We start from the raw sequence: 18,270 nt of genomic DNA on the forward strand, positions 1-18,270 counted from the left end.
CATCGTTTCCAAGCCTTTGACCATTTTGGTTGCCCTCCTCTGGACACGTTCCACTTTGTCAGTCTCCTTCTTGAACTGTGGAGCCCAGAACTGGACACAGTACTCCAGGTGAGGTCTGACCAGAGCAGAATACAGTGGTACTATTACTTCCCTTGATCTAGATGCTATACTCCTATTGATGCAGCCCAGAATTGCATTGGCTTTTTTGCATTGGAGTGTTGTTCCATTTGGGAACATGGACTCCCACCCACCACCCCAAAATCCAGAAGGGGTCACAGAAAAACAAGCAAGATTTCTGGGTTGCCAGAGCCATGACTTCTCATAGAGGGGAAGAAGCCCCTAACTCACTGAGGGTTTGAGACCCATCGGCTACCCTCACCTGGTTTAGCTGGCCCACTTCCCAAGATGTGGCTGCTTCTGACCATCTCCAGGAGCCGCAGGTGCGAGCCATAGGAGCCAACTTCCGGCGGCCCCCCAGTGAAATATTTGAGGGGGCTGGCCCTCCCCCCAAGCTGATGGGCTTTGCTATTCAAATGGTGTGCACCATGGCATGTGATCAATTATGTGGGGGGGGGATTCACGTGGGTCCCCCCCCCCCATATATTTTATTCAAGTTGGCATCCCCGGTGAGAGCTGAGTGCTTGGTGGGGACCAGAGGAGCATAATGTGTCCCTTGGCCATCAGATGTCAAGGAAATAAATAAATAAATCTGACTTTTAGAAGACATCTGAAGGCGGCCATTTGGAGGGAAGTTTTTAATGTGTGATCCTTTATTATGCTTTTGTTGGAAGCCACCCAGTCTGTTGAGGTGGGTACAAATTTGATCATCACCATCATATTTTGAGTGCCCTTTTGTGAAGCTTTTCCAACTCTTTTCTGCCCCATGGAAGGCGAAGTCAACTAGTTTCATGTCTCATCCACCCACACCCAATAACAATACAGTAAAATAATAATAATAATTTCTACTGCGCCCATCTGGCTGGGTTTCCTAAGGTAAAGGTAAAGGACCCCTGACAGTTAAGTCCAGTCACGAACGACTCTGGGGTCTTAAGCATGCCTGGCGCCCAGGCGCGACGGATCCCTCCGGCGCTTCCCCCGCCCCGTTTCCCGGCGTAGCGGGTGGGCGCAGCGCGGCTGCCGCCTGGAGGGCCGGCACCCTGCACCATCCAGCCTGTCCGCCCCCGGTTGCAACCCCCCTGCGCGCGGCAGAGGCAGCCCCAGGCCTGCGCGCCTCCAGAGAGCGGCCTGAACAGCTGAGAGGCGCGCCTAGGGCTGCATCCGCCATGCCTGGGGCAGCTTCCGCTGCACCTCTCAGCAGGCGCAGTGGCGCCCTTGGTGGCCTGGTGCCCCGTGCCACCGGACCCGGACCTAGAGACGGCCCTGTGGCCGTGGGAGCTGACGTTTGTCCATAGACAGTTTTTCTGGGTCATGTGTCCAGCATGACTAAGCCACTTCTGGCGAAACCAGAGCAGCTGCTGACTTTCCGATCGGCAAGCCCTAGGCTCAGTAGTTTAACGGCTCCCAACAGAATATTAAAAACACGATAAAGCATCAAACATTAAAAACTTCCCTAAACAGGACTGCCTTCAGATGTCTTCTGAAAGTTGCTTATCTCCTTGACATCTGATGGGAGGGCGTTCCACAGGGCAAGCGCTACTGAGAAGGTCCTCTGGTTCCCTGTAACTTCCGCTTCTTGCAGTGAGGGAGCTGGACCTCAGTGTCCGGGCTGAGCGACAGGGGTGGAGATGCTCCTTCAGGTGTACTGGGCCAATCCTGTTTAGGGCTTTAAAGGTCAGCACCAACACTTTTAATTGTGCTCAGAAACGTACTGGGAGCCAATGTAGGTCTTTCAGGACCGGTGTTATATGGTCTCGGTGGCTGCTCCCAGTCCCCAGTCTAGCTGCCGCATTCTGGATTAGTTGTACCGTAGTTTCCAAGTCACCTTCAAAGGTAGAGCGCATTGCAGTAGTCCAAACATGTCTCTCCCTTATCAGTCTCTACAGCCACAGCAAGTGCTATGACCTTTGAATAGCTCGACTTCATTTCCAAAGGTACACTCCATTGCCTCCCAAGACAGACGGATGCCGACCAGTAATAAACATGTTAGTCCTTGTATTGCCACAAGACTCTTTGTTGTTTAAAGATGTTTGAAGGTGATCAAACCCGCGGTGAGGGATATCTATCGGGCCAAGGCTTTGTTACCAAAGTCGCTTTAAAAATGCAGACAGAGCCCAGAGAGGAATTACGATTAACACTGTACTGAGTCAAACTTTGCAAAAAGAGCATATAATTTGAGGAGAAAGGAACAAGGGAAGTTTTGTCTTTTTTAGGTCAGGCCTCGTACGTAGGAGGAAGACATTCAACTAAACACAGAGAGGGAAAACTGCCTCAGACTTTGCAGCCAGTGTCTCTGACTTGATAGAAGATACAGCAGAATTGTAGCTAGGGTCAGAAAATGAATGTCATTCTTGATATCTGTTTCCCAAAGTGTTCATAATTAATAAATGCATATGACTCATACAAAAATAATAATAACTACACAACCAATCAGAAAATGTGTTACCTCAGTGAAGATCATGCAATACTATCTGGTCTCTAAGCAGCAGCACCCCTCTTAGCTAATATACTAACATTAGCAGAATTAACCCTTACGTGGCAAACTGTATGATCCCTGCTGCTGCACTGTCAATACCCCCGACCATTGGGCATGCTGTGACTGGGGTGGGGAGGGGAGATGTACTTCAGCAACGTCTTTTAGGGGTGGGTGGGTGGGACAAAGTTAAATTACAGTGAGCAAAGCAAACACAACACTTAAACATACTTTTTATTAATTTTACAAAATACAAAACAAAACAAAAAAAACAAAAAAAAATAACGGTACATACATAAACACCTTTTCCACCTCCTTCCTACCCACCCACATGGGTCCTCCCCTGCCACAGAAGTATCCCATGTATGTGAACAGTCAGAGATGGTCCATTTTATGCTTGGATTTCTGTCCTCCTCCCCCTCCCCTGACCCCAAAGCCCCCCCCTGCCACCAGGGAGCTCCAGCAAACCAGGGCAGTACGCAGGAGACCATCCATCCAACCATCTATTGTCATACCAAAAAAAAGAAAAATAGAAATAGGAAAAAAGAGAAAAAAGAAAAGGCAAAAAAAAGAGAAAAAAAACAATACAAAACAGAATTTTTTTTCTTTCATTCATAATTGTAAAACCATATTTTGTGGGCTTCCCCTCCCCCCCCTTCCCCGGTTTTCATCCCTTTTTTATCATCTGCAACAGTTTCTTACTTTATAAAAATACACCTTTATATCTTATACAACTTATAAATCAATTGTTAACATTTTCATCTAATATTCAAATCACTGAAAAATCAAACTCCCATTTTATCTTCCCGTGCCTAATTTTTACTCCCTCTATAAGCCTCCATATTTTCACATTTTTCCAAAATCCATTCACTTTTAAAACTATAACTATTCTCAATTTAACCTTACATCCCCGATTACCGGCTCCACCCCCCCCCCAATCCAGCAAATTCCATAATCAGCAGACCAGTTATAAACCTGTTAATCCATCCTTATAATCACAACATCACTTTCCCTTCACCCCACCCCCTGTTTACAGTCTTTTGCCATCCAGGCCACCATACAGGACCCCTGAATTTCTTCTCTTCTCTGCATATTTTTTCCTTCTTCCCTGTGGGCGTTCTGGAGTTCCAGTAATACCAATCGTGCCCTCCTCAAAGGCAGGGCACTCCATCCAACTTTTTGTAGAGTAAAGTCATCATTTTTTTCGTGGTGTGTTTCATTTTGTGTTGAATCATCACAGTCCTCATCTTCATCTTTTTCAGTGTCAAAAGCTTCATCTTCTAAAAAATCATATTCTGCCATCACCATCTGAAATTGTTGCTGTAACTCTTGCCGTCGTGTCTCCTCTTGACATAGTTCTATTCTTGTTTCCCACATTAAGGTCAAAACAGACCGCTGGAACTCAGGGGAACACTTTTTTGTTGACATAGTTCAATCCTGCCAAGGTCAAAACTTGTCACGTGGGGTGGAATATGATCACAGTTTATTTTCTCGACTCCATTTTAACAAACTGGCTGCATTCTTCAAGTCTTATTAACAATAAAGTTCGAACTCACATTTCACAAACATTTAAACCAAAAAAGAAATTCCACAAAGTCCAGAAATACAAAGTGAAATAAAAATTGACTTATAAATCCTGATCAACTCACTGGGTTGTCTGGGCTGCCGGCTCCCGAGGAAAAGAAAGGTTTTTCTTAGTCTTTACCTCTTGCTGCAGGGCACTCACAACCACAGTCTCTCTCCCCTTTCACCCTGCATCAAAGGGGAGATTCTCTTTGATGCCTTTGAGGGATCCTTTTGAATTGCAAATCTTCTGTTTACGGCTTCGGGTTTCTATTTACTGTCTCTTTTGTTGCCGTGGGGGGGGGGGTGGCTTCCTCTTTTCTCCCCTCTCTCCCAGATCCAAATTGTTTTATAATCCAAATCGTGAGGTTACTTACAATCTTGTTTATTTTCGGAAGAATCCAGCGCTCTCCGCCTTCGGCTTGAAGCTTCTCCCTGCTAGAATAACGTTGCCGCTCAAAATGGCCCCCGCGACTTCTACCCTCCTCACTCCGGAGCTCTTATTAGAGCTAGCCGAAGGGTTGGGGAGTCCGGATTGGGGCTGTGCCAAGCAAATTTGCCCCCGGGACGCCCTTCCCGAGGTTCTAAGGGGCGCAGCGTCGCTCTCGCTGCCCTCCCCACTCCTAGCAGGGACGGGCCGTCTCGGAGACGAGACGAAACCCCGCCGATCGGCGCTGGCGCTGAACCCGGAAGCCCAAAGCAAACACAACATTGCTAACAAAATATTTGTAAAATATCCATCAGTCGCCAAGACAAATTACAGCCACCACAAATACTGCTCTACTTTACATGAGGAGGAGAGAGGAGAATTAGGAGGTCAGAATTCTATGGCAGAGCACATGTTTTGCGAACATAATCGTAGAGTTTGGGGTGTCGGGGTGGGGGCTTCGTAAGCCGTCTAAATCCAACCCCCTTGCTTGAGGCAATACATCTTGAGCCAGGGCACCCCCCAAAATATTGGGTGAACTGGACGTTGCTGTCAGGCCTCAGGTCCAATCTTCCATGTCCCAGAAAGCAGGGCTGGGAAATTATCCAGAGCCATTTCCAAAGGAGACTCTGGAGGTGTGACCCATGTTCCTACGCTCACAAAGGGGCACCGTTGCAGACACCGGCCCTGTAGCCTTTGGCCTCCCCGGCCTGATGACTCCATTGATTTCCAACTCAATCTATGTATGTGGAGAAATCAGCCTTAAATCTCTTAGCCACCAACAGGTCTGCCCTTCTAGAAGTTGCCTACTCTGTTTCTAATAATACCCCTTTCTGTGTTAGTAAGACCTCCATCTCTTAAGTGTGGCAGCACCTACCCTCGCCCCAGAGTGACCAGGGAAACCCAGCCAGATGGGCAGGGTATAAATGAGACAATTATTATTATTCTTATTATTACTCTTTTTGGTGCCTGCTAAAAATGTTTCTGTTTAGGCAAGTTTATAAAGTTGATGCGGGTTTTAATCTGTTTTTTGGTCTATTGCTATTTTAACTTTTTGAAAGCTTGGAATTATAGTTGTTAATTTTTCTTAAGTGGTAATTTTAATGTTTTATCTTCTTTTTAAAACAACAACAACAACAACAACACACAACTCCTAGGCTTTTCACAAAGCAGTGTATAAATTGTACAAAAGATTAAAAATAAAATAAAATAAGAAAGCTACATGTCTAAGCTACATGTCCTCATCACAACCACGTGGAAGCGATTCCTGCAACTTGACCATGGTGGGGTTGGTGAAGAAGCTGTTTCATCTTTGTTGGCCTTGAGCTGACCATCCAACCAGTTTTACTGGCGGTGTGCCCAGATCTTCGTGTGTTGTTTTTTTGGAGAGTGAGGAATTCTCTCCATCCACAGTTAATAAATTCATAGAATCATAGTTCTTCTGTAGAGTTGGCAGGGGACCGAATGGTCATCTGTTCCAATCCCCTGCAATTCATAACATTCCATCCTGTTCTGGGGCAACCCAGTCCAATGGGTGGGGTACAAATAATAAAGTTGTTGTTGTTGTTCCTCCAAGCAGGAACCACTGTCGTGCCATGACAATGTCATATGAAAGCATTCATAGCATTGTAGAAAACGAGTTCCGATACCATAGCTAGAAAACAGATAATGGCTGAAAGATACATTTCTCCCTCTCTTTCTTAGAATATTTGCTAGGAGGACATATTTAACTGATAAAATGGACCGGGGGGAAAGCATAACAAAACAAAAGTCATTCAGTTTTTTCTACATTTTCACCAAGATTAGGTTTCTCCCCTTTATGGATTCTCTTAAAACCAGAGAGGCTCCACTCTGCTTGTAAATACGTTGCCTCCGTATGAGTCACTGGAGAGGAAAGTCATCCTCATATGCCTTCCGCATCCCAAAGATGTCTCTATCCTTCTCAGGATGCCCTCCCTTTGTGCACTCTCTGATGTCTAATAAGGTTTATCTTCTGGCTGAAACTCTTCCCGCACTCTGGGCATTCATAGGGTTTCTCCCCCGTGTGGATTCTCTGGTGGTAAGTGAAGTTGGTGAGTTGGCTGAAGCTCTTCCCGCACTCGGCGCATTTGTATGGCTTCTCTCCAGTGTGGATTCTCTGATGGGCACTAAGGCTCGAGCCGTCACTGAACCTCTTCCCGCACTCTGAGCATCGATATGGTTTCTCCCCTGTATGTACCCTCTGATGCCTCACAAGGTTTATCTTCTGACTGAAGGTCTTTTCGCACTCAGAGCACTCGTACGGTTTCTCCCCTGTGTGGATTCTCCGATGTTCGTTAAGGTTTGAGCAATGGCTGAAGCTTTTCCCGCACTCGGGGCATTGGTATGGTTTCCCTCTAGAGTGAAGTCTCTGGTGGTAAGCAAAGCTGGTGGTCTGGCTGAAGCTCTTCCCACACTCGGAGCATTTGTACGGCTTCTCCCCCGTGTGGATTCTCTGATGATCACTAAGGCTTGAGCTGTGGCTGAAGCTCTTTCCACACTCGGGGCATTTATAGGGTTTCTCTTTCGCGTGCACTCTTTGATGCCTGGTGAGATTTATCTTCTGACGGAAGCTATTCCCGCATTCTGAGCATGTGTACGGTTTCTCCCCCGTGTGGATTCTCTGATGTATTTTCAGGGTTGTGCTCTGACTGAAGCTCTTCCCACACGCTGAGCACTCATGGGGTTTATCCCTTGTGTGCACTCTCTGATGTCGTGTAAGGTTCATCTTCTGACTGAAGCTCTTCCCGCACTCAGAGCATTTAAACGGCTTCTCTCCCGTGTGGATCCGTTGGTGCCGAGTTAGGTTTGTACTCCGGTTGAAGCTCTTCCCACACTCTGAGCATATCAAGAGCGTCTCCTCTTCATGGGTCATCTGATCTGTGCTAAAGATAGATGGCTTTGAACACAGAGTCTTTCCTTTTTCTCTTTTGTGATATACTTGTGGGAGTGGGATTTCTTGGGAACAGACAGAATTCATCTTCCCTGGCTGTTTTGATCCAGCTTTCCTTCTCCCTTGCCTTTTCTGCCCACCATCTGCAGGAATAAAGAAAGATAATCAGAGATAATCAGAGACTCAGATTGTCAGGCAGCTATTGTGCAATTTACACCACTTTTTGTAAGGTGTTTCAGATTTTGTGTTTTGTGCCTCAAGATCATGGGTAGGCAAACTAAGACCCGGGGGCCGGATGTGGCCCAATCGCCTTCTAAATCCAGCCCGCAGACGGTCCGTAAATCAGTGTGTTTTTACATGAGTAGAATGTGTGCTTTTATTTAAAATGCATCTCTGGGTTATTTGTGGGGCATAGAAATTTGTTCATTATTTTTTTTCAAAATATAGTCCAGCCCCCCACAAGGTGTGAGGGACAGTGGACCGGCCCCCTGCAAACTTTTTCAGCAGGGGGCCGGTCCACTGTTCCTCAGACCTTGTGAGGGGCCGGACTTTATTTTGGGAAAAAATATGATTGAATTCCTATGCCCCACAAATAACCCAGAGATGCATTTTAAATAAAAGGACACACTCTACTCATGTAAAAACACCAGGCAGGCCCCACAAATAACCCAGAGATGCATTTTAAATAAAAGACACAGTCTACTCATGTAAAAACATGACTGTCTGCGGGCCGCATTGAGAAGGCGACTGGGCCACATCCGGCCCCCGGGCCTTAGTTTGGGGACCCTGGTTTAGGGCTTATAAACACTAACACGAGGACCTTGAAATAGACCCAAAAATGAACTGGTCACGAATACAGCTGTTTTAAAAGAGGGGTTATATGAGATCTGCAGGTAAGGAAAATGATAAAGGACCCCTGGACGGTTGAGTCAAGTCAAAGGCGACTATGGGATTGCAGCGCTCATCTCGCTTCAGGCCAAGGGAGCTGGCGTTTGTCCACAGACAGCTTTCCGGGTCATGTGGCCAGCATGACTAAACTGCTTCTGGAGCGACAGGACACTGTGACGGAAACCAGAGAGCACGGGAACGCTGTTTACCTTCCTGCCACAGTGGTACCTATTTATCTACTTGCACTGGCGTGCTTTTGAACTGCTAGGTTGGCAGGAGCTGGGACAGAGCAATGGGAGCTCACTCCATTGTGTGGATTTGAACCGACCTTCTGATCAGCAAGCCCAAGAGGCTCATTGGTTATCTGCAGGTAACCCCAAACAGTAATCTGGCTGCTGTATTTGGGGCCAAGTGAAGTCTATGAGTCGTCTTCAAGGGCAGCCCTCTGTAGATCGCATTGCAATAATCCAGTACATTTCCGAGCACAGTTCAAAGGGTTGGTCCTGACCTTTAAAGCCCTAAACGGCCTCAGTCCTGTATACCTGAAGGAGCGTCTCCACCCCCCATCATTCAGCCCGGACACTGAGATCCAGCACCGAGGGTCTTCTGGCGGTTCCCTCCCTGCGAGAAGTGAGGTTACAGGGAACCAGGCACAGGGCCTTCTCGGTAGTGGCACTCGCCCTGTGGAACGCCCTCCCAGCAGATGTCAAGGCAATAAGTAACTATTTTACTTTTAGAAGACAACTGAAGGCGGCCCTGTTTAGGGATGTTTTTAATGTTTGATGCTGTACTGTTTTTAATACTGTATTCTGCTCTGGTCAGACCTCACCTGGAGTACTGTGTCCAGTTCTGGGCACCGCAGTTCAAGAAGGATACTGATAAGCTGGAACGTGTCCAGAAGAGGGCAACCAAAATGGTCAAAGGCCTGGAAACGATGCCTTATGAGGAACGGCTTAGGGAGCTGGGTATGTTTAGCCTGGAGAAGAGAAGGTTAAGGGGTGATATGATAGCCATGTTTAAATATATAAAAGGATGTCATATAGAGGAGGGAGAAAGGTTGTTTTCTGCTGCTCCAGAGAAGCGGACACGGAGCAACGGATTCAAACTACAAGAAAGAAGATTCCACCTAAACATTAGGAAAAACTTTCTGACAGTAAGAGGTGTTCGGCAGTGGAATTTGCTGCCAAGGAGTGTGGTGGAGTCTTCTTCTTTGGAGGTCTTTAAGCAGAGGCTTGACAGCCATCTGTCAGGAATGCTTTGATGGTGTTTCCTGCTTGGCAGGGGGTTGGACTGGATGGCCCTAGTGGTCTCTTCCAACTCTATGATTCTATGATTCTAATATTCAGTTGGAAGCCGCCCAGAGTGGCTGGGGAAACCCAGCCATATGGGCGGGGTATAAATAATATATTATTATTATTATTATTATTATTATTATTATTATTATTATTAGGAAGTAACCAAGCGCATGGGGTACTGTGGTCAGTTGCATAAGTATCTTAATTTAAAATAAAAATAGAGGATGCTGCTGTCGTTCTGCTCAAACAGTGCAATGAATGAAGCAAGAAAAGAGTTGCTGAAATTCCTCTTTTCTGTGTCTGTCTGCCAGGGGAGAGCAGTGAGCCTTACACAGAGAGTAATTCTCCTCCATGACTTCCCTGTGCAGAGCTCTCTGGGCCGGATCCAGCAGAGCCCATTCCTCCTCTGTGAAATGCACAGCCACCTCCTCAAAGGTCATAGGGCCCTGAAATACAAAGGAAACAGGTTTTCCTACTGGATAGTGCAAGAATTCAAGGGGCGGGGGAAGAGACAGTAAAAAGTGGAGAAGAGGTTCCTCAAACAGTGCCTCAAACAGTGGGGTAGGAGAGCTGAAAATAATGCCAAACTATTTCACTATTTCACAGGGGGGACGCAGGTGGCGCTGTGGGTTAAACCACAGAGCCTAGAGCTTGCCGATCAGAAGGTCGGCGGTTCGAATCCCCACGACAGGGTGAGCTCCCATTGCTCGGTCCCAGCTCCTGCCAACCTAGCAGTTCAAAAGCACCTCAAAAGTGCATGTAGATAAATAGGTACCGCTACAGCGGGACGGTAAATGGTGTTTTCGTGTGCTGCTCTGGTTCGCCAGAAGCGACTTAGTCATGCTGGCCACATGACCTGGAAGCTGTACGCCGGCTTCCTCGGCCAGTAAAGCGAGATGAGCGCCGCAACTCCAGAGTCGGTCACGACTGGACCTAATGGTCAGGGGTCCCTTTACCTTTTACCTATTTCACATCTAGCAACCAATGTGCCCTTTTGGTTTCTGATGGGTAAGGTACCCCTGACCGTTAGGTCCAGTCGTGGACGACTCTGGGGTTGTGGCGCTCTTCTCGCTGTATAGGCCAGGGGAGCTGGCATTTGTCCGCAGACAGCTTCCGGGTCGTGTGGCCAGCATGACAAAGCTGCTTCTGGCGAACCAGAGTAGCACACAGAAACGCCATTTACCTTCCTGCCGGAGCGATACCTTGATACTTTGATGTGCTTTAGAAATGCTAGGTCTGCAGGAGCTGGGACAGAGCAACGGGAGCTCACCCCATCGCGGGGATTCGAACTACCGACCTTCTGATCGGCAAGCCCTAGGCTCAGTGGTTTAGACCACAGCGCCACCCGCTGTGTAGATGAGTCTAAAAAGCTCGGGACACAAGTTTTCATGGCTCTTCAGCGGCTACGGTGGCTCATTGTCCAGAAGTAATGTATTCAGCGTTAACTCTGGGAGAGTCTATTCGATTCTGACCCAACTTAGCCTCCGAGCATATACGGTGCTGATGCTATGCACAGTACCTGGGAACGGAACCTCGGCGCAAGTGGGCCGGTCGCCTGTAAATGGAATGAAACAAACAAATCTCTGCAATGATTACCTGATCCGGTGGAGAGTGTACCACTTCCATTTCCACTTGGGCAGGAAGAGAAGGAAGTCCTTTTGCCATCCCAACACCTGGGGAAGAGAAAGGATGTGAAAATGTGGCGCATGTCTTTTTCTTCTAGAAAATACATAAATAAATCCATAAATTTGGCACGTCAGTTTGTGGGCTGGAGTAAAATCTGTCTCCACGCTTGCTTTGTGCCTAGTTCAAGATGGCTGCTTTAGATTTCAGGCCTTGCGCCTCCAGGCCTCTGGAATGAGGAGCTAGCCAAAGTCATAGAATCATAGAATCATAGAGTTGGAAGAGACCACAAGGGCCATCCAGTCCAACCCCCTGCCAAGCAGGAAACACCATCAAAGCATTCCTGACAGATGGCTGTCAAGCCTCTGCTTAAAGACCTCCAAAGAAGGAGACTCCACCACACTCCTTGGCAGCAAATTCCACTGCCGAACAGCTCTTACTGTCACGAAGTTCTTCCTAATGTTTAGGTGGAATTTTCTTTCTTGTAGTTTGAATCCGTTGCTCCGTGTCCGCTTCTCTGGAGCAGCAGAAAACAACCTTTCTCCCTCCTCTATATGACATCCTTTTATATATTTGAACATGGTTATCATATCACCCCTTAACCTTCTCTTCTCCAGGCTAAACATACCCAGCTCCCTAAGCCGTTCCTCATAGGGCATCGTTTCCAGGCCTTTGACCATTTTGGTTGCCCTCTTCTGGACACGTTCCAGCTTATCAGTATCCTTCTTGAACTGTGGTGCCCAGAACTGGACACAGTACTCCAGGTGAGGTCTGACCAGAGCAGAATACAGTGGTACTATTACTTCCCTTGATCTAGATGCTATACTCCTATTGATGCAGCCCAGAATTGCATTGGCTTTTTTAGCTGCTGCATCACACTGCTGACTCATGTCAAGTTTGTGGTCTACCAAGACTCCTAGATCCTTTTCACATGTACTGCTCTCAAGCCAGGTGTCTCCCATCCTGTATTTGTGCCTTTCGTTTTTTTTGCCCAAGTGTAGTACTTTACATTTCTCCTTGTTAAAATTCATCTTGTTTGCTTTGGCCCAGTTGACTAATCTGTTAAGGTCATTCTGAAGTGTGATCCTGTCCTCTGGGGTGTTAGCCACCCCTCCCAATTTGGTGTCATCTGCAAACTTGCTCAGGATGCCCTCAAGCCCATCATCCAAGTCATTGATAAAGATGTTGAACAAGACTGGGCCCAAGACAGAACCCTGTGGCACCCCACTAGTCACTACTCTCCAGGATGAGGAGGAGCCATTGATGAGCACCCTTTGGGTTCGGTCAGTAATCCAGCTACAAATCCACTGAATGGTAGCATTGTCTAGCCCACATTTTACCAGCTTCTTTACAAGAATATCATGGGGCACCTTGTCAAAGGCCTTGCTGAAATCAAGATAGGCTACATCCACAGCGTTCCCTTCATCTACCAGGCTTGTAATTCTGTCAAAAAATGAGATCAGATTAGTCTGACATGACTTATTTTTCAGGAACCCATGCTGACTTTTAGTGATCACAGAGTTTCTTTCTAGGTGCTCACAGACTGTTTGCTTAATGATCTGCTCTAGAATCTTTCCTGGTATTGATGTCAGGCTGACTGGGCGGTAATTGTTTGGGTCCTCTCTTTTCCCCTTTTTGAAAATAGGGACAACATTTGCCCTCCTCCAGTCTGCTGGAACTTCGCCTGTTCTCCAGGAATTTTCAAAGATTATTGCCAGTGGTTCTGAAATCACCTCTGCCAGTTCTTTTAATACTCTTGGATGTAGTTCATCTGGCCCTGGAGACTTGAATACATCTAAACTAGCCAAGTATTCGTGTACTACCTCCTTACTTATTCTGGGCTGTGTTTCCCCTGATCATAGAGTTGGAAGAGGGCTATCCAGTCCAACCCCCTGCCAAGCAGGAAACACCATCCAAGCATTCCTGACATATGCCTGTCAAGCCTCTGCTTAAAGACCTCCAAAGAAGGAGACTCCACCACACTCCTTGGCAGCAAGTTCCACTGCCGAACAGCTCTTACTGTCAGGAAGTTCTTCCTAATGTTTAGGTGGAATCTTCTTTCTTGTAGCTTGAATCCATTGCTCTGTGTCCGCAAGTCAGCCCCCCAGCATCATGGGGCTGGATCCAAAATGCTGATCCTACTTAGAGGAAGGAAATGAACGCATCCGAGTTGAGCCACATTCGCAATATACGTTGAGAGCGGCATTGCACCGCTTTAAACAGCTTCCCGCAAAGGGTTCTGGGAACTGTAGCTGAAGGGTGCTGTGAGTTGTTAGGACGCCCTCACGGCACTACAATTCCCAAAGTTCCCTGTGTAGACGCATGAAATGTTAAAGCACTCTGGGAATCGTAGCTCTGTGAGGGGAAGGGGGAATCTCCGAACCAATCTCAGCACCATACTGAACTACAGTTCCCATAATTCTTTGAGGGAAGCCATGACTGTGCAAAGTGGTATCGTAGCACTTTAGGCGGGTCCATGAACTTCAATGGGTCAACTCTGAGTAGGATTAGCACCCAATACAAGTCCATGATGTTGAGGTTCTGCATCCCGAAGAGTATTTTGTTGTGGTTTTAAGAAGGGTTTACCTCCATCCATGGTTCTTACATTCCAGGTTCCTATGCAATATTTTTCTTTACAGCATCGGACTTTCCTTTCGCTTCCAGGCATATCCGCAACTGAGCGACCTTTCAGCTTTGAGTGCCTGGCGTGCTATGGTCCATGGGGTCACGAAGAGTCGGACGCGACTAAACGACTAAACAACAAGAAGGGTTTCCCTGAGGAGTGACCCTCCTGGTCATTTATGGACATTAACTGTAATCCTGTAAGAACAGTTTTAATTGCTCTCAATAGTTTTTGTGTACTTAATTTTACCTTGTACATGGCTCTGATGGCCTCAGGCTGGGAAGCAGTTTATTAACTTTTAAAATAAAATATGTGAGCCCAAAGTCCCCAAAAAATAAGAGCCGGGGGCAGGGGGGCGGGGGCGGGGCTGATTTCGATCCATGAAATGAAATGCTACATTATTAAAAAAAACACTTTTATTCATTTTTAATTTATGAGATTTATATAACTGCCATCCACCAAAAGACTATTTTTCAAAATTACTGTTTATCAAATTTGTATTAACACACTTCATTTGTAGATATCGGGGGGAGGGGGGTTGCAGCATTTTAAAAAAGGGACAAAAACACAAAATTGAGAGAGCATACAGTAATAGAATCGTAGGGATGGAAGGGACCACAAGGGTCATCTAGCCGTGCAGCCACCTCACCTAACTCCCTCCCCAATCCCACCCCTCTGGCCAACTTTAAATATGTCCCCTTGATTCTTACCTGGAAAGAAAGTCCCTCCATCAACCTTCTGCTGGGTCCCCCCTAACACTGACCTCAGGCCAGTGTCCGATTGGGTTTCTTCTACCCCAGAGAAATCTGTCATGGCTGCTATGGCCAAAGTCCCGTCCACCTGAAAAGGAACCCCAGGCAGAGAAGATGCAGGTGAGGAGCTTTGCTTCTAAGCCTCCTACCTTGGGACCCAGGTGGCGCTGTGGGCTAAACCACTGAGCCTAGGGCTTGCTGATCAGAAGGTCGGCGGTTCGAATCCCTGCGACGGGGTGAGCTCCGTTGCTTGGTCCCAGCTCCTGCCAACCTAGCAGTTCGAAAGCACATCAAAATGCAAGTAGATAAATAGGAACCGCTATAGCGGGAAGGTAAATGGCGTTTCCATGTGCTGCTCTGGTTTGCCAGAAGCGGCTTTGTCATGTTGGCCACATGACCTGGAAGCTATATGCCGGCTCCCTCGGCCAATAATGCGAGATGAGCGCACACCCCCAGAGTCGGTCACGACTGGACCTAATGGTCAGGGGTCCCTTTACCTCCTACCTTGAACCCACGGAGATGTCTAAATCTTTGTGGTTGTCTGTCCGTATCTGAGCCCAATTCCAAGTGCTGGCTTGGGACCTATAAAGGGCCGGGACCCCAATATCTCCTGGAATGCCCCCCCTATACCAGACCCTTCGATCCATCTGCCATTGGCAACTACCAAGATTTAACCCTCTCACCTGCTTCTCCTCTCCCTGCTTCTTCCCCTCTGCCTGGCTCAGGAGGAAGCCTTCTGCCAGGGCCACTGCCTGGGAACTGGTCTCTGCTCCGCACTCCCTGACCCAGCTCTCCATCTCCGGGGGGAGGACAGCCAGGAACTGTTCCAGGACCACTAGGTCCAGCATCTGGGCCTTCGTGTGCCTTTCCGGCTTCAGCCACAGACGGTAAAAGTGATGGAGGCGGCTGCAGATCTCTCTGGGACCCTCGGCTTCCCGGTAGCAAAACTCATTGAAGTGTTGAGCATCTAGGTGGGCATTTCTTCCACCTAGGGTCTTCTGCCCTGTTTTCTCCCATAATGCCCCGCTGCTTCCAGCCTGGGTGGCCCGAGGGTCCTTTCCTGCTGCTTCGTTGCCCGGGGAGATTCCTGGCACCTCCATTTTCTTTCTGTGCTCAGAAAGGTCCCTCAAATACCTTCATGCACAAAAGGTTCTTTTTATTCCCAAGGCCAGGAGGATGCAAGGGGGTTAATAGCTGGCTTTACAAGGCGGTCTGTTCCAAACAGATTTCTCTGGGAAATACTTCACAGACGAAAGGCGTGCGCTTCTACCTGAAAGGGGGGGGGGACAAGGAAATCACAGATAATATAATATAATATAGTATAATAATTGGAGAAGGAACTGGCGAGCCACTCCAGTATCCCTGCCAAGAAAACTCCATGGACAAAGAGTTTGACCAAACTGCGGGAGGCAGTGCAAGACAGGAGTGCCTGGCGTGCTATGGTCCGTGGGGTCACGAAGAGTCGGACACGACTAAACGACTAAACAACAACAACAACAATAGTATAATAATATTAAGATTGCCGGAAGAAATATCAATAACCTCAGATCTGCTGATGACACAACCTTGATGGCAGAAAGTGAAGAGGAATTAAAGAAGCTTTTAATGAGGGTGAAAGAGGAGAGCGCAAAATGTGGTCTGAAGCTCAACATCAAAAAAACCAAGATCATGGCCACTGGTCCCATCACCTCCTGGCAAATAGAAGGGGAAGAAATGGAGACAGTGAGAGATTTTACTTTCATGGGCTCCTTGATCACTGCAGATGGTGACAGCAGTCACAAAATGGATGCCGAAGAATGGATGCTTTTGAATTGTGTTGCTGGAGGAGACTATTGAGAGTCCCATGGACTGCAAGAAGATCAAACCTATCCATTCTGAAGGAAATCAGCCCCGAGTGCTCACTGGAAGGACAGATCGTGAAGCTAAGGCTCCAATATTTTGGCCACCTCATGAGAAGAGAAGACTCCCTGGAAAAGACCCTCATGTTGGGAAAGATGGAGGGCACAAGGAGAAGGGGACGACAGAGGATGAGATGGTTGGACAGTGTTCTTGAAGCTACGAACATGAGTTTGACCAAACTGCGGGAGGCAGTGGAAGACAGGGGTGCCTGGCGTGCTCTGGTCCATGGGGTCACGAAGAGTCGGACACGACTAAACGACTAAACAACAACAAAAATACAGTAATAATAACTTAGTCTCGAAATCATGCACATAAAAGCTCATACCAATGACAAACTTAGTTGGTCTCTAAGGTGCTACTGGAAGGGGGGGTATTTTCTTTCGACTACGACAGACCAACACGGTTACCTACCTGTAACTAGAATATTTATTTACTTATTTATATCACGCCCATCTGGCTGGGTTTCCCCAGTAACTCTGTGTGGCCCGCAACAGAATATTAAAAATGGAATAAAACATCAAGCATTAAAAACTTCCCTAAACAGGGCTGCCTTCAGATGTCCTCTAAAAGTCAGATAGTTGTTTATTTCCTTGACATCTGATGGGAAGGCGTTCCACAGGGCGGGAGCCACCACCGAGAAGGCTCTCTGCCTGTGTACTCCTCAGTCAGAAATATTCCCTTCGTTGTTGTTGTCTGATGTAGCTGTTAATAGCTAAAATTTGACCAGAATGGCAAGAAATGAACACAAGAGGATTCCTGAGCCGGATCAGACCAAAGGGGGTCTAATTTAGTCCAGCAGTCTATTTTCACAGAGTCCAACCAAAGGGAAGATCTTAGGCAGGATTCGAGCACCAAACCTGAAACAACTAAATGGGGAATCAGGAGAGGTTGGACTGAAGGTGGCTAAGGCTAAAGTAATGGTTGAAGAAGAGAACGATATATACAATTAGAAAAAAAAGAAAAGAAACAGAGCAAGTCAAAGGATACGTCAATTTAGGACAAAGAACAGGGAAGAGAAAATCAACCAGAGGAATAATAAAACAAGTTTGCAAAAACTCAGATCATGACGAAAAGAAAACCCCCCACTTCATTAGACTTGAAAGCTGAAGTGTCCAATGCATGCATATAATCTATTTATCATTCGTTAATTTATTTCAGCAGCAAGGCCCACATGGGTACAGGAAGCAAACAGCAGAGAACCATGGAGAGAACTGGAAGAGGCGTCTATCCGAAGACGGATGTGTGATGCAGAAGAGGAAAGACTATTTCTTTAAGATGTCCAGCCTGATGAGGAGCCCTGCGTAACTCAAAAGCTCTGCAGAGTCCAAGGAGGGCATTGTTTCCCTGGATTTGGTTCCACCGGTCTGCCAGAGTGCAGGCCTGCCGTCACCCTATAGCTAGCAACCCATTTATCCTGGGACGGCACACAGGGAGCTCGAGCTCCCTTATGTACTCAGCCCAGAGCACCAAGGTGCCTTGAACTCAGAATTGCCCACACTGACTGGCAGCAGCAGCTCTCCTGGGTTTCAGACTCGGGGCTCCCCCCACCCCAGCCCTACCTAGAAAGGTCACCAGGGATTGAACCTGGGAACCTTCTGCACGTCAAGCAGGCGATCTCCCCTACTTCAGCCAGGGCCCCCTTTCTTATGACGCCAGCGCTGCAGAGGGTTAGACTGGATGACCCGCGAGGTCCTTTCCA

The sequence above is a fragment of the Zootoca vivipara genome, chromosome 2 (assembly GCF_963506605.1).
Source record: "Zootoca vivipara chromosome 2, rZooViv1.1, whole genome shotgun sequence".
Lineage (NCBI taxonomy): Eukaryota > Metazoa > Chordata > Lepidosauria > Squamata > Lacertidae > Zootoca > Zootoca vivipara.